General features: G+C 40.6%; 1 long non-coding RNA gene across 3 annotated transcripts in view; it reads left to right on the forward strand.

The window, feature by feature from the left end:
* Positions 1 to 15,516, forward strand: part of LOC125615752 — a 48,121-nt gene that overhangs the window by 13,206 nt on the left and 19,399 nt on the right. For 2 of the 3 annotated variants that reach the window (XR_007346336.1, XR_007346337.1), the window contains exons 2-3: positions 6,870 to 6,930; positions 7,322 to 7,454. This is a non-coding gene — a long non-coding RNA (uncharacterized LOC125615752). Of the gene's footprint in view, positions 1 to 6,065; positions 6,125 to 6,869; positions 6,931 to 7,321; positions 7,455 to 15,516 lie in introns of those variants that run through there. The other variant, XR_007346338.1, reaches the window with a different exon arrangement.

Below are 15,516 nucleotides of genomic sequence, written 5' to 3' on the forward strand. Positions count from 1 at the left end.
TTGGTTGAAACAAGAAACAAAGGGAGAAATCAAATAGCTTCATGGACAAGCAGAGCAGTTGGTAACAGGTCTGAGTTGGTAAAATCTTGGGAAAGGCTCCAAGACACAGCCTTAGAACAAGCAGGAAGGACCCCTACATCTCTCCAGCTGTCCACTATTTCACCAAGACCTGCCTGCTTCATAGCAGACTGCTCCCATTTTCAATCTTGATTGTGCCCTAGCCATCACTGACACCAAGCTCTCCCTGTGGATTTCTTTCTTTTGTTTTAGTTATTTTCTTAAACCTTTTCCAAGAGGGTCCTTTTTTATTGATTCCTGCCACACATTCAAACTTTTTAAGATACCATCTCTCAATAACATATGCTTAACTTATAAAAACCCCTTTGATCACATTCATGAGCATGAGGGCTGATTTGTTGTTGTTGTTGTTGTTGTTGTTGTTTGGGTGGGGGACAGTTGTGGCTATTTCCAGCCATCAACATAGAAGAGGGCTTGTTATATTAAAGTGAATGACAGGTTTAGAATTGGCTTCATTTCTATGATTTCTTGAGCATTTTTACAAATTATCAATTTCCTCAGTTGTTCCCAAACGGATGTTTATTTAGGCAAAACCATTATTACAGCACATTCAGTAAAGCTTTTAATTTTCTTGCATCTACAACAGATTTGGGGAACATCATTTAAGACCCACACACTTTGTTTTGATTTCTGAAAGAAATAACTATAAAAGAAATTGATTAATTAGACTTTATCAAGATTTTAAAAACCTTCATCCAAGAGACCCTTAAAAATATGAATAGGCAAGACAGGCACCAGGAGAAAATAATTATAAAACAAACTTGACAGAGGGACAGATGACAGGATATGAAAAAAATTCCTACTCATTAATACATACAAAAAATTGAATGGAAAATAAGCACAAGACAAAGTGTTCAATGTCCTTAGTCATCAGGAAAAGGTAAATCAAAACCACAATGAGATATCACTGTATGCCCACCAGGATGGTTTATAATTAAAAGACTGATAACAATGTCAGCAAGGATGTGGAGCAACAGGAACACTCTCATGGTTGGTGGGAACATTCACTTTGGAAAAGAAGTAGACTTTCCTTCAAAAATGAAACATAGAGCAGCTATAATCCAGCAATTACACAACTAAGTTTTTTCCCAAGGGAAAAAAATCAAAAGATTTGTATAAGAATGTTCATAATCGCTTATTTATAATAGACAAAACCTAGATACAGCCCAAGTGTCCATCAAGAGGAGAATGGATATACAAATGGTGGTAGAATCATACATACATGAGAATACTACTCAGCAGTATAAAGCAATGAACTACTGCTACAATAACATGAACAAATTCCAGAAACATTATTGTGAGTGAATGAAGTCTTACACAAGGAGTTGATACCATTTGATCACTAATATAAAATTCTAGAACAGCAAAATTTGATACGTGACAAAAAAATCAAAACAGTGGTCACATCTGAGTTTGGGAATGGGGATAGAGACAAGGATCGACAGGAAAAGGGCTTGAGGGAACTTTCTATGGTGATGGAAACGTTCTAGATCTTGGTAGGGGTTTGCGTACACACGCACAGATTTTTCAAAGCTCAGAAACTGTATACTCAATTTTTACATTTCAACATATGTAAATTATATGACAAAAGTAAATATTGAACTGATATTTTTAGGTGGAAATTGGTTGATGCCTATAATTAGTTTTTTATGTGTGCTGGGGATTCAACCCAGTGCCTTACATGTACTAAGCAAATGCTCTACTGACTAAAGCACATCCCCAGCCCTACAATTTATTTTTAAATACATGAAACGTAAGATGGATTAATGGAGAAGGCATGTACAAGTATATGCATGTATAGATGTATACGTATAATACATATGATAAAGTAAGAATTGTAAAATTTTAATGGTAGAATCTACAACTAGGTGGTGGGTATGTGGGTGACTCTGTAAAACTCTTTCAACTTGGTGAATGTTTGAAAACACTCATGATAAAGACCTGAGGCCCACTTGAGTTGTTTGTTAGATCCAAAAGCTCCACTTTCTTAGCATTCATATTAGCAGATTATAGAGAAAACAAAGGCTGGGATTAGAAGAATCTCCAATCTGATTTCTTTTTCTTTTCAAATTTAGTATGTGAGTGGACAAAAGAAGCCAGGAAACAGTGACTGTAAGAGAAAGAAAGGGAAAGAGAGTTCGGAAGATATGTAGCCTTAAAAAACAACAACAACAAAAACCCCTAATGTAAAATGTTGAATATCCAGAGCAGGCGCTCAGTCTAGACTTTGTAGAATCAAGAAATTAATGAAAACACCAAGGCTGCATCCTCAGAACCACTGAGGAATGATAATTACAGACAGTATTTCTGGAGCAGACACATAACCTTGAGTCCCAGGATACCCCCTAAAGCACTCTAATAGTATGCTATTTGTGGAAGGTTTTTCCACCTTTAATAACAGAGAAATAATGTTAGAAGGAAAGAAATCCCTCATTTAGCCACTGGGGTGTCATTACTGAGCCCCAGCTGAAGGCCCCTTAAAAGCATCCATGTGGTGAAAGAACATGTTTCCCCATGAAATCAAAACTGAGTACATCTGAGACTTTTGAACATCTTTTTCTTTGGATCTTAAAATGGATTTGTGCATATTTGTGAAAAAAAAAATTTATGATGTGCTATCTTCCAAAGTGAATGGTTATTTATAATTCATAAAAGACCTGAGCACAGGAAAATCTTTTCCTTTTATTAGCCCTGTAAAGTTAGACCAGCTGATCTTTTAGAACATATTATAGACATCAAATTCTCCTCCCTATAGTTGAAGTTTCTCTCTTCAGACTAAATGCAAAGAGACAGTGCTACTGAATCTGTTGCTCAAGAGCTGGTGGGGTCCAAATCTCTTTTGATTAAATGTTAAATAAACAAAACACCACTTTCAGAACCAGTCTCCAAAGACACAGAAGGGAAAATACTTGGAATGCTAAACATACTTTTCAAATCTTGCACAGCCTTTGTAAAATATGAAGGCATATTTTAAAATGGATTTTCTGTTTCCAGCATTTAACCAGTCTTCAGACACAGTTTTGCCACATTATTTCCTTTCCACTGCTTCTGGCTACTTATGAGTCAGAATCCTGATAGCATGAGCAAGAGTGACTTGGGCCAAGGACTATGGGCACCAGGGGATCTGGACCCAGTACAGAGAGCCGTGGTGCCAACGGTTCCCATACAGCTGCACCTGCATGTCCCCCACCAATCATGATATCACGGAAAGTTATTTCCTTCAAAGAATCCAGCTTTCTTAGCTCACCCTGCTAGGGTCACGTCTACCTCATTTGCTGCTGTGCCACAGACCCACATAAAAGAGTTAGGCAGATCTTAGTTAAATCTGAAAATAGCACATGTTCTTGCTTTCTTTGAAGTTCCCTGCCCTCTAATATTCCAGATGAGCCTTGTCAACTGTATTTTAGAACTATCTGGAGATAGATGTGCTCTCTGTAGCCTGAATTTAAATGCCTTAACTAAAATATGGATTGCTAACTGCCAAACACAAAAAGCCAATTCACTTTGAGAACAGATTCCTTGACTAAAAGAGGGGAAAAAAATTGTCTCACCCTTGGTTCTATAGCATACCCCTATTCCCACTGCTGCCTAAAAACAATGATTTCAATTCAGTTTCAAAGTTTCTGCTAAACTGAGAAGTTCTTCCATAATATAGACAGTTGGGGTGGCCAATGAAGCAGACGTTGTAGAGCTGAACACAATACTGACGTTCCTTGCTCCTGAGATGTGAGAAGTCCCATCGATATTGGATGGTAAAGGAAGAGAGGTGAAATTCAGCTAATGGTGATTACATTATGGTGGGCAAATCTCTCTAGGAGCCTCTTTCTAGTTAGTCAGCTTTCTATCACTATTGACAAATCATCAACTTATAAAGTGAAAAGTTTTGTTCTGGCTCATGGTTTTGGAGGTTCCAGAACATGGTTTTGTGGCCCCGTGGCTTTTGGACCTGTGCCGTGACAGCATAGCATGGTGGGAGCTGGTGGCAAAGCAAAGGTAGTCAAGAGAGGAAGAGGAAGAGGAAGGGGCTCGGGTCCCACTATCTCCTTCTAGGGGATGCCCCCTACATGATCAGCAGATCTCCCATTAGACCCCACATCTTAAAGTCTCCACCACCTCCCAATACTGCCAAGCTGGGGACTAAGCCTTTAACATATGACCTGCAGGGGGTCCTCCCAGATCCAAACCACAGCAGAGGGAAAGACCGGCTTTCTGACAGTTCAGTGCTCTCCTTCCCCTCTTAATAGCTCTCAGGCTTTCAGCGCCAGAGGACAGTATAAATACAGAGAGGAGGAATGCAATATTCAAGTGCTTTCTGAGCAAGTCTTTCACTATCGTGTGCTGCCTGGCTCAGAAGATCCGAGTGAAGAGATCTCAACCTCTTGGCCACATGCCAGCTTCCCTGTGTGGTACCAACAGTTGGGAAGGAAAAGGCAATATTTATTCTGAGGACCCTGACAACACCATCCTTAAGTCATGCGTCTACTCCTGAGAGGTTTGCATTTTACAAGATCCAATGAGAGAGGCTCCATGAGCTGTACTAGAATTTTCTTCCCTTTTCCACCCTCCCTCTTATTCAACAGATCTAAGCACTGTTTGGAAAAAAATTAATGATGGCAAAACCAAATATGTGATGTGCTATCATTTTAGTTTTAGTTTCACCCTTCCAGAATTTATTTCCCTATCACAAAAATTGAAATCTTTCAAGTCTTTCCTCTTCATCATCCACCACTCAAAACATTCAATCATTCTCTAACATAAACCTTAATCAAATATCTACTGTGTATCACATCCATCCATCTACCCGTCCTTACTACAAATATCACTTGGGCACTTAGAATGTGCCAGCCCCATGGTAGAGATGCAGAGATGAAAATCTGTGAGCTTTGCCTTTCAGAAGCTCATGTCACACTGAGGATGCTCTTATCTATGTCCCATAGGCTACACAGAGTAAAGTTAACTTGCTGCTGTCACTATACAATGGCAATGAAACAGAGGCATAACTTCACTCTGACAACTTCTCTAGGTTCGTGACCTTGCCCACCCCTTTCCTTTGTTTGCCACCCACCCTCCCCACTGGAACCTCATATATGGTCACTGAAGAGAAAAACTAAATGTTCACTGCAGAAGGAAAAATTTTGAGGGCATGGCATGAATAAAACATAAAATAATGTCAAATGCTCACTTTGTATTTCTGAAATTTAAACAGCTACTGCCAAGTTCAGTGTATTTGATTTTCTTTCCTCCTTTCCTCTACTGACCCCTCCTCTGCAAATAGGCCTTTGGGGTGAAAGTTCATCTGGCAAATTCACCCAATCCAACCATCTTTCTGATCTCTAGAGACAAGCAAGGGGATCGTTCCTTTGTGTGCTTGGGGGCGGAGGGAGGGGCCTAAGCATGGCTTCTTTATCCAGCATCCACTAAGCTATCTCCTTTGAAAGATTGCTTTATTTGGGAGAAGATTGGAGGGGAGAACTGAACTGGAAAGAAACCTGAGTGAGAAGAAGATGCCAGAAAGGCACCCAAGGCTTCCCTTTAGGCTGCCTCTAACCAAGGCTCTGACTAACACTAGGGTTTGTTTATGGCATTTCATAAATAGGCCAGGCGAGCTGCCTTAGCCAATGCTTCTTGAAGAAGTTTCCATCCCCCAGGACAAAGCCAGATTGTCCCTGTTTGCCTGTTGCAGTTCACCAAGACTGGTTTACAGGTTTGTAAATACTACAGGGTAAAGATATGGATCCTCTCATCTCCAGAGGCTACTGTCAGAGCCAGAGGTAAGTGGGACAGCCACCTATGAAAGGAATGCAACTCTGTCCTACCTTGTCTTTTTTTTTTTTTCTTTTGGTACTGGGGATCTAACCCAGGGGTACTTTACTACTGAGCTATATCACCAGCCCTTTTTAATTTTTTTTTTTTTTAGAGACAGTTGCTTATTCTGGCCTCGAACTTATGATCCTTCTGTCTCAGTCTCCCAAGTGGCTGGGATTACAGATGCGTACCACTATGCCCAGCTCTAATGGTCATATTCTTTAAAATATTTTTAAAACAGGTAAAATTTACCTTAAAATTTATGTTTATTTGTCTTACACAACTTTATTGACATAGAATTCACATATCATATAATGCACCCATAAAAGTATATAATTTAAAATATTCACAACCAGCACAACAAGCAATGTAGAACATTCTTATCACACCATTCAAAAACTCCATACCATTAACACTTTCCATTTCCCTCCAAAACCTCCCAGTGCTTTGTAACCACCCACTCTACCTTCTGTCTCTATGGATTTTTCTACTGGCTATTTCACATAAATGGAACCATATAATATGTGGCCTTTTATATCCGGCTTCTTTCACTTAGCACAATATTTTCAAAGCTCATTCATGGTATAACTTTATCAAGCCCTATCTTTCCAAAGCATTTTCATTTCATGTAATCAAAAAATTTTTTTTAAAGTTGCTCATAATATGCTTCACATTTTTTACACTAAGTTTTTGGATGTAAAATTCTATTATACACTTGCAGCAATCACATCTCAACCAGGCCAGCTACATTTCCAGCGCTCAATAGCTACATGTGGCTCCTGGCTACTGAATTGGCCAGCATAGCCCTAGCTGGAGTCCTTTCTGTTCCTTGTTAAAAACAAGAACAGAAACTCCTCCTGCTTGCTATCCCACTCCTGGGCATCTCTCATCCCTATTGGCAACTATACCATGATTCACAAGTGACTTTAGGATTTAAGGCAGTCCCTATATTGTGCTGCTTAATTCCCTTTTTGTTTCTCTTGCAGAGGACTATGGGATCTGGCTTCTACCTTGGCCATGGCAACTGAGATCAAAGCATGTGAGCAGGTAACTGGAGCCCTCTCTAACTGCTGGCTCTGCTTACCCAGGTGCTATGGTGAATGGCTCATCTTGCTGCTGTGAAACTGTCTGCTTCCCTTCTTGAGAACAGCCTTGAAAAAACATAACAAAAGAAGCTGTTCTCTTACTTAAAAAAAAAAAAAAAAAGACTGTCATTTCTTAATTTTCTCCCGGCCACATTTTCCAGCCATTGTTTTGCTAATAATAGCTCTAAGCACACAAATAAAGCTCACTGGTAGTGGTAGATTTGTGAAATTGCTACAAGCTCCCTCACAGCTTTATCCTGCTCCTGTCAGCCATTTCCCCCAAGAAAATGGACGTTTAATCAGTGCAAGGTGCATCTTATTACTCTGGCTCATCAGCTATCACCTCTTTCCAGGCTCCAGAGAAAAGACAGACACCCACAGCGCTGCCACCAACTACCCAGGATGCAGGAATTTCAATATGAAGCAGCGTCTTTATGAACCAAGCACAGTATTTATCCCAGCGTGGCTCCGTCTATATAGTAATATGTAAGTTATTTCTAAACATTTGTGACTCCTAAGATTGGCACATGGAAATGTTAGTGAAATTACTATTTTTTTTTGTGGAAGAAAAAACTTACAAAATAGAGGTCTACAAAATGGAAGAATGATGGCAAGTTTAATAGGTACACACTTAATAAAGATATAAGAACAGCAATATTACCATCTTTCCTGTTTGTTCCAGAGCAGGAAGAAAGGGAATGCACCAAAGTTGCTAAAGAAGGGATTTGGGGTTGACTTTAGGGAGAACTTTCTGGTAATAACATTAAAGTGCTGAAGAACCCCACCGAAGAGGCTTTCGGGTTTCCATCAACATACATTGCACTGGCATTGACTGAGCACCTTTTAGGGATTTCCTTTTAGGGAATTTAATTAGGAAGTTGTCATTCAAATATTTTTCTAGAGTCTGGTTTCCTAACTTGAATTGTTGCTATCTCTTTATTCAAACTTAGCTTGTCTTTTTCTTTTTCTCTTCCTTTCTCTCTCTTCCTTCCTTCCTTTATTCATTCTCTCCCTTCCCCCTTCTTTCCTTCCTTCCTTTCTTTTTCTTTCCTTGATGCTGATAACCCAGGGCCTCACAAATGCTAGGCAAATGCTCCACCTCTGAGCTACAGCCCAACCCCTTGTCTTTTCTTGTGCTTGGCTATCTATGATGGGCCACAAGGCCCATGGTTCTGGAGTCTGCAAAAAAGAAAGAAAGAAAGAAAAGAAAAGAAAAACAGCTTTAAAAATTAAAGATTATTTTAACAGTAAAAAAAAATGTCATTCACTACACAAGTCAAGACTTTTTTGGCCCTTTGCTCAAATGGCCATTCATACAGCATGACATTCTAGGAAGAGTTAGCAATGGTAGATACCTCAGAGGTTTGGAGACTTCCTGTGAGCTTGCTTATATATAGTACCTGTTTCCTTTTACTCAACTAAAAATTTATTTTCTATAGAAAATGGCACCAACACTGCCATTATAGGATTTTCTATTAGGCCTCACTCAACAACTACTTGGCTATGTACGCACAACAGTTTAAACACCCAGTGCCCCAGGGAATGTTGTAAAATTTTACTGTCTTCAGTGACACCCTATTCCATGAGTTGTGGAGAACCAAGTTTTCATGGGAGCACCTGGCTATGAATCACTGGCTCATTGGCCACCATTTGGAGTCTGTTTTCTTGTTGTAATTAAATTTTCCTTCTGTTATGCACATTCCTGTGATGGTGGTTCCTAACCTTTCCAAGGGGTGCATATCTAATTCCACATAACTCTGAAATTACTTCAGTTGTTTCCAAGGCACTCTTTTGTGTCATTTAAAAAGTGTTTGAAACATCTTAATAGTCCCATTTTCTTCTTCTTTTCCTTATGCTTATTTCCAAATGGAAGGAAATCTTGTGAGGTAATAGGGTGGTGAGGGTCGGGTAAGTTTACTTTAACTCCTGCTAGTTATTCCATGTCATGCCTCAATGGGTTATTTGCATCTGGTCTCTATTTGTTAACATCGATGGGCTGTGTTTGCATAACTAGATCGAATTATGAAAGGACTTCCATTCTGAATGTTTAGCACTGACAGAATGGTTAATGTTCACACACATAGAGATCACCACCAAGCAACCAAGCTCCAAGTACAGATAGCAGCCTTGGAAAAGCTCTGCTGGAGGGAAAAAAGATTCTCTTAAAGTTCATCCGGAAGCCTTTCTGGTTTCAATTTCCCCTCTCCTTTTGAAATAAGATCCAGTACCCCCAGTCCTCCACCTTGAGTAAAGTAGCTGGGACTTGGCAGGAAGTGGTGTGGCAGACCACCCAAGAACAGAGGTGTCTGATGTGCAAGGGAAGTTAAAAGAAAATCTAAAGAAGATGTCAAAGGGATGAGAATGAGTCACGGATCCAGGCTCCCTCTTCCCTCCAGTGAAGGTCCCCACATTGAAGCTATCAGTTAATCATCCAGCTGGAAAAGGTTGGGCTAAGTCACTTCTGGCCCATAACCTCTGCTTTAAGACAATGCACAACTAACCCATTCCAAAGACTTCCAACACTTTCAAGTTCTTGAGAAATGTTCCTGTTCCTTCAACCCCTCAGGCTGTATTTTGTAAACATGCCTCTCTCTTCCTTTTACACGGGTTTCCTTATCACCATCTTTGGTCTCTTCCGTTAAACTGTGAAGTTCCTCAAGCCAAGAACAGACCTTGTTCCACCTGAGTGTGCCCAGCACCTCCGTGCTAATACCTGGGATGGGCGAGTCAACCCACATCTGGTTTTCAGTACTTAGCTTATTGTATTATCAGTTCAGACCAAAGGGCTCTCTTTAAGATTGCAAGATCTGGAAGGGCAGGACCTCAATTCATGAACAGGGCAAGCGACTCCCTGCCAGAGTCAGTTTCCCTGATAACAACCACTTCTGGGGTGTAATTTGAGGAGTATGGGAAATATTCCTCCACCCCCACCTCCTGAAATTCCATTCAGAACATTTTATCACTCACAGTTTTGATCCTTGTTAAAACACAAACTCCTCTGAGAGCAGTGACATGATAAGTTATCTGTAACTTAGGATAGATAAGGACAGGTAATGAGCCTGGGGGAAAGGAGATGGAGATGTCAACAGACAGTGGAGTTTAGGTGTCAGTCAGCCCCATTCACACCAGAATCTTTTCCAGAATGTCTGTGAATATGAAGAATTACTCTCTGTCCCAAGGTTCAGCAGACTAGATTATAAATAAGAAAGGAGACATTTAGAAAGCCCTGACTATGTGCCACACAGTGCTCAATAACCTATCATCCCCTCAGCTACCAGAGATACCAGCTACCAGCTACCTATTATTATCCCAACTTTACAGATGAGAAAACTGAGCCACACAGGCCCAGAAGTCAAACAGCCCCAGGAGAAGCACTATTGACATGTAAATAGTTCCCAAACTTACTTTCTCATCCCTTTTCCACATTGCCCCTTGATCATCATCCTTCTTTTATCCTTGTCTAAAGACTTTCCTTAGATAATCCTCATGAATCCTAAATGTGGGAAACACAGACAATTAAGAAGACAGCAACAGGGTTCCAGCTATACATAAGCCCTCTACAAAGATGAGTTTTCAAGAAGTGGCAACCAACACGCTGGTTGAAAAATGTAAATTGTGATCTAGGACTTTAAAAGTAACCGTGAGTTCCTCTCAAATGCAGTGCGTGCACTGAGATGCTTCCTCCCACCCCATACTATTGTCTAAGCAGGGTCATGAGCCCAGCAACCTTCACATCACTTGACACACATGGAGCCTTGTCTGGGTGTGTTAATTGTAAGACAGGTATAAACAAACACACATATGACCCAGCTAACAACAAGACGATGAGTTGAGATAGTTCATCTTGAAGGTTTAACTGGGGAAGATGGACTCCTTTTTAAACTTTACATGGGAAAAATTATATGGACATTTGCTCCCTAGAAAAGAGGTGATTTCCAATAACTAGAAGCAGACCAAGCTAAGACAACGACAACAATGAAAACAGATAGATAGCAGAGTAAAAGGCAGGATGATGGCACCATGTCTTGTTCCTGACAGGCGCTTGGTACATGTTTGTAGGGTTTTGCTAAATGGAATGCTGTAGGGTTTTGCTAAATGGAATGCTGTGACATTGGAAATTGGATTGCTTTGAGAACATCCTCACAGAGCAGCTCGCAAGGCAAGCATGACCTGGGGAGCCCACACCCCTGCCTACATCACACAAGGAACTCCAGGAACAGCCCAGCCTGCACGGGAAGCCCAAGCACCAGACAGGTGTGGCAAAGCTGAGCAGCCCTGTACACAGGGGCAGAGTGTGGCTGCTCTTCACCCTCCAGGACCTCACTGCTCTGAGATTCTGCTGGATCCTTCCCCAGAGCAGCAAAGAGAAAACAGCTGGGCTTTCACACCAAGTTCCACAACCTTCCTTTGAGGGTATTGGGCTAGGGATTTAGCTCAGTTTGAGGGTATTAGGGCTAGGGATTTAGCTCAGTTGGTAGAGTGCTTCCCTTGCATGCTCCAGGCCATGAATTCAATCCCCAGCACCATACACCACACACACACACACACACACACACACACACACACACACGTGTTAACTTCTTAAAACAGCGGCCAAATATTTTCTCTGACAAGTGGATGCTAATCCAAAATGCGTGTGGGTGGCATGGGATGAGTGGAGACACTTTGGATGGGGCAAAGAGTGGGGGCCTAGGGATAGGAAAGATGGTGGAATGAGACAGATATCATTACCCTAGGTACAGTGTAGGATTGCACGAATGGTGTGACTCTACTTCATGTACAACCAGAGAAGTGAAAAATTGTGCTCCATTTGTGTACAATGAATCAAAGAGCTTTCTGCTGTCAGGTAAAACTGATTAGAACTAATAATTTTTTTTTTAAGTTTGAGGGTATTTACATGTAGTGTGACTTTAAAACATTTGAATGATCTTCATATAATTCACATAAAAGAAGTAACTCTTTGAAGCAAATCACTTAAATCTTCAAAAATTGTGTTTGTAATTTGGAGGCTTTGGACTGATTACCAAATTCTCCTTTTCTTTCATCATTATCACCAGAGGCCACATTTTATGTTCTTCTATATAGATAGTGTAGGTTAAACTTGTTGAGATTTTTGGAGGCTCATTACTACCAAGAAAATATTGATAACCCTTGTGCTTTACTCTTGTACTTGTAAAATGCAAGTAGGAAATTTCTTACTTTTCAAAAAAATATTTTTTAGTTGCCAATGGACCTTTATTTTATTTACTTATATGTGGTGCTGAGAATCGAACCCAGTGCCTCACACATACTACCTACCGCTGAGCCACAACCCCAGCCCCACATATTTCTTACTTTGAAAGAAATTTTTCACTTTCATGATGACCTTGGCTTGCAACTCTACCGGTGCTACAGAGTATCGACAGCTTCTTAGGTTTGGTTCCTCTTCTTTCTCTCTCATCCATGATTAAAATTAGAACTACAGTAAATATTTTGATGTTGTTGTTGGTACTGGGGATTGAACTCTGGGGTACTCTACCACTGAGTCCATACCCCACAGGCCTTTGTATTTTTATTTTGAGACAGGGTCTTGATGAGTTACCCAGTTCAGCCTCAGACTTGTGATTCTCTTGCCTCAGCCTCCCAAATCACTGGGATTATAATACCACCACAATTAGGATTCTACCCAGCTCAAATATATCTATAGTTAACCAAAGTTAGAGGGGTTCTCCTTAATTTTGTAAGGAAATGGATTTTTTTTGAGAATTATTGAACATGTCCTCGGTAATCAGTACATTATATAATATGTTCAAATATCAGCCTTCAATTTCTCCTTCTTGAAAAACTAATAGTAACCCTTAACTGATGGGATGAGGAACATCTAATTGTTCACACAAGTCCTGCAGAACCCTGAACATCCCATAGATCTTACCTGTGTAGGCATTTCAGCTTCTTTCTTTAGGGTGTTGAATTAGAGATTTTCTTTTCTTTTTCTTTATCCCCACCTTCAAAGATCCAACCCAGGGCTTTGCACATGCTAGGCAAGCACTATGCCAGTGAGCTACACCACCAGCCTAAAGCATTTCTTTCATAAAGCACTGTGTTTAGGCACCAAGTCCTTATCAACTTTCTAGGGAAACTTTTTCTCTCTCTAATAAAGCCATTGCTAGGTGATTCTGCAGCACTTGGTATCCCTAGCTGGACACTCTGTGTTTGCAACCATGTTCTCTCAGAGAAATCAGCATTCTCTCTCAGCACTGTGATGAGGACAGAGGCATTTTAAAGCCCCTACTAATGGGAATTATTTCTTCCCATTTGGAGTTTGAATGCAAATGGTTTCTTCCTTGGCAGAAATGTGGTTAAAGCCACTGACTAGCCTTTGTCTGTTGCCCAAGGTATTGCTGTTTGAACACCTCATGTTCAATATCACCTTGAGTATGCAAACACATGAGGCCATGAGAAATATTCTGGCATTTCCTTAAGGCAGTACAGATGAGGTGAGTGGGCCAGTCAGTCGTTTGACCTTGAGCTCAAGGAAACACAGACAGTTGCTACCATTCCATAGCAATTGTGTGCAGGAAAACAGAGTATGTTCACCATAATGTGAATCCTAAATAAATCCAACAAACTCTGGGTTCTCATGATATCTACATGAAAATCAGATCATCCATGAGGGGCCTTAATTTGTAAAACTCTTGGTTCTTCCAGAAACTTTGGGATGGCCCACATACCTGTTGCTGCAGGGATAGTTTCCAATTCCTACAGTCATAACTCCATGATTTTCCTATATCAACAGTTGTCAGTTAACAAACCCCTGTCTTGTTAGTACAGTGCATTCAAGTCTAGAAAATGCCAGGGATGTATTAAGTATTCCAACAGCAAAAGGAGGAATCCATCACCTGTGTTGCCTGCCTATTGGCAAGAATCAGGGTGTATGGAGAAGCAGCACTGGCCAAAAAGAGGGGTTCAACCAGATGAGAGATGGCTAAATCCTTACCAAGCTCTGTGTTAGCTGCAGGAGAGAGCCCAGCCCTGGATTTTAGAATTGCTCTCTCTACTTGCAAGCAGAGGCAGGGCACCCAAGAGGGGGCCTGGGAGGCTGGGAGGCTGTTCAGGCAAATGTGAAACTCAAGCCCTGAAAGCTAAGCTCCAAATCCAAATATGCTGTTACGCAAAGCGCTCACAGATTGGCTCACATTTGATTATCGTCTGAGGTTACTTGTTGGCATGTGCTGAGTAATTCTCTGGCATGCCCATGGCTCATCAGTGGCATTCCTTTTTGAGTCACCCCTGGACCAGCAGTCTGGCTCAGGGAGGAAGATCCAGCACCGTCCAAGAGGCTATCGTTTTTAGATGAAACTGAAAGCCCACAGCCCTGATTTGTTAATGTTATGGTGCCTGTGTGATTTTTTTTTTTTTTCTGCAAAGATGAACTGGTGGGTACTTCCAATGAGTGTTGGAGGGATCTGAGGAAACATATTGGGGGTTGCACCTAACTGTTAAAGTGTGGAATAGTTGTCTGTCATCATCTGGATGAGAAAAGTTAAAATTCCTGCCAGAACTCTGGAGGCAGAGGGAGATGGCATCTCTCACGGGAGCAGCATTAGGCCAATTACAATGCTCAGCATTTTCCCAGCACTCTGAGTTCAGAGCTCTTTGCAATCAGTTTGTTTCTTTAGCTGGGTTTCTTAAACACACATCACCCCTTGTGGAGCTCTCTGGGCCTCCACCCAAAAGCTAAAGGATACAAAGAGGAAGAAGAAAAGACTGAGCAGCCGATTCTACCCAAAGAACGAAACCAAGCCAAACATTCAGTGTTTCATTATTCTCCAAAAGCCTGTCAATACTTACAATGGGGGAACCAGGAACAGGCAAAATATGCAGCAATAGAAGGTTGGCTTTGTACATTATGGAAAAACAAGCAGTCGTTGAAATCATGCTGTACATTGCAGAAGAGATTTTAATGATGTGGAAAAATATAAACACTATATTGTTAAGTGAAAAGTTATAAGAGCATATAGATAGATGATTATATTTTGTAAATATAGATGTTTATTTCCGTGTGATACACATATGGAAAAAAACTGAAAAGATACAAGTTAAAATGTTTATAGCAATATTCCTAGGCTGGGATGGATTTTGGTGGGGTGGTACTGGGTATTGAAATCAGGGGCACTTTACCAAAGAGATGCATCCCCAGGTTTGCTTTTTTTTATTTGTTTTTGTTTTGGGCAGGATCTTACTAAGTTGCCCAGGCTGGCCTCAAACTTTCGATCTTCTTGCTTCAGCCTCCCAAGTAGCTGTGATTAGAGATTAGAGACATGCACCACCATGCCCAGTGATTAAGGCGAATTAGAAGTGATTTTTCTTTTTGTTTTCCTCCAAATTATCTACAATGAATATGTTTTAATTGTGTTTACATCTTTTTATTATTATTATTATTATTATTATTAGAAAAATAAAACATGCTCAAGACTAAGGGTCATACAATACAGAAATGTACAAAGTCTAAAGCAAAATTTCAGGGCTGAAAATGTGGCTCAGTGGTAAACGACTTGCCTAGCATGTT

The sequence above is a fragment of the Marmota marmota genome, unplaced genomic scaffold (assembly GCF_001458135.2).
Source record: "Marmota marmota marmota unplaced genomic scaffold, marMar, whole genome shotgun sequence".
NCBI lineage: Eukaryota > Metazoa > Chordata > Mammalia > Rodentia > Sciuridae > Marmota > Marmota marmota.